A 2,234-nucleotide genomic window follows, 5' to 3' on the forward strand; every position below is an offset into this window, starting at 1 on the left:
GTCTAGAGAAAAATATTAAAAAGGGTTATTTCATATTAATTACCACCGATATTACTATTTTGTACTATTTTTGATTTGTGTATAATTTTGCTTTAAATTTTTATTTGTAAATACCTATAAAAGTAGCCTAAATACAGTATATTCTGTGTGAATATTGATATTACTTTACCTATCAAAATAACGTAACTATTATATGAATGTTCATTATAAGTAAGCAGTTTTATAACATCTCACCTTTACAACAAAAAAATCTGTGTGAAAATCCAATCAAAACTGACCAAGTTATGGTTATTTAAATAGTAAATGCACCACACACATTCATGTTAAGAGTGGGCAAGCTCCCCTCCAAAGATGGCCGCCGTGTGTGAGGACACTGGAGTCTCAGCTACGACTTATCTAGCCTTAGGCTTTCAGTGCCGACTATGAAAACTGTATCATCCTTGGTATTTTATGTGGTTAAAACAAACAAATCATGTCTTTGTGACAAATTGTTAGTAACAAAGAGCCAAAAGACTCAAGTAAAAAAATTTTATTAATTTTTTTTCTACATCGTCTGTTACTGAATGTGTTGACACGGCACCAGTCCATCTCTTGAGATTAGGAGCCTGTTGTAAGCCTCGATGATTTCCCTCCTTGTAACCAGACTTCCCCATGGTTTCTTTTATTGCATCCAGTGGGCAGCACACATCTGTGAGACTCCCTGAATACTTGAAAAAAAAAGGTTCACTCATCAGATAATACCTAAACAGACCAGTGAGGAAGACACTGGTTTTGGTTGAAATTTGTCAGATTTATAAAAGGTTTAAGAAGAGCTCCAGCTTGATTTTTTACCTGGATTACTGAGATGCATCAGGACATCTAAACCATCTCATTTCACAGCAGCTTCATGCAGCTTACACAGACTGGGAAGCACCTGGCCTAGGTGGGCCACATACTCCTGAAGAGCCACCCCTTGAATTGAGACACAGCCACAGGCGTCCGGAAGCAAAACTTTTGTGCCAGTAGTTAGGAGACAAAACAKTTGACGATGGAGGTACGGAAACAAAACAGCAGTGGCCCAGAATCAGCTGGTTACACATTCTATCATACCCAAAATTTAAATTAGCTGGTTACCGCTTTTTAGACAGAAACAGTAGAATTACAAATTTAAGCTGACATCTACAATAAGATTACATACCTGCTGATGCGCAGACTCACGCAGACAGGGAGGGGAAACGAGCTGGTGTTCACCTGTGATCATACAAGCGTTAGCAACTTTAAAATGATCTAACTGTGATGCAACAAGAGGGGACATCAATTATAAAATAAAAAAACATCATTGCACGCACCATATCGTCAGTCTGTAGCTACTAGCTCAGCTGCAGACAAACTCCATCCCAGGAGAAAACAAGCTGAGCTCCACAGCTCCTTTTATACCCTGCCCACCTCATTTCACCGCAAGTGATGCTATAATTATACTATTTATAGAAATACACATTTATTTACTGCTAAATAATATTACGACTTTAATCTAGCAATGGAAAAACATAATTCTTGTAATATTATGAATTTATTCCCTTAATATCATAATATTATTCTCATAATATTATGATTTCAAGTTCAAGTTCAAGTGTACTTTATTGTCAAAATCCATGTAACAGTGATAGCACAGGAGTTGAAATTGCGTTTCACCAGTCTCCAGTGTGCAGTTAAACATATAAACATATCGATAAGACATTGACATTACCCCCCACCGCCCCCCCACACACACACACACACACCAACACAATGTGCTGTAAGAAACTAACACATTGATACATGAGTTTACATTCTCTCTCTCTCTAACATGGTCACTCACAACACACACCCATGCACATATACACATTGATACAACGCACACACTGCAATTCTTTATTGGCTTTATTCTCGTACAACTTTATTCTCATTAGGTTACAACTTTAATGCTGTATTATTATGACTTTATTCTCATAATAAAAAATAATCTTGTTGTGTAGGCCTATTACATAATTTCCCTCTGGGATCAATAAAGTATTTTTGAATTGAATTGAATTGTATTACTCAGTCAAACTGTGTAGACTGCCATCTTTTTTAAATATTATTATTAAAAGTTTTTCTAAATAATCAGCCCTTACTGTTCGCTCTTTTGCCAACGTGTAGGCCTACAGTAACTCTGAATCCATTGCACCTTGTGGTTAACGCCTCAGCGTCTACAGTAGATCACACGTGGTTTAGAC

Source organism: Austrofundulus limnaeus, unplaced genomic scaffold (assembly GCF_001266775.1).
Source record: "Austrofundulus limnaeus strain Quisiro unplaced genomic scaffold, Austrofundulus_limnaeus-1.0 Scaffold274, whole genome shotgun sequence".
Taxonomy (NCBI): domain Eukaryota; kingdom Metazoa; phylum Chordata; class Actinopteri; order Cyprinodontiformes; family Rivulidae; genus Austrofundulus; species Austrofundulus limnaeus.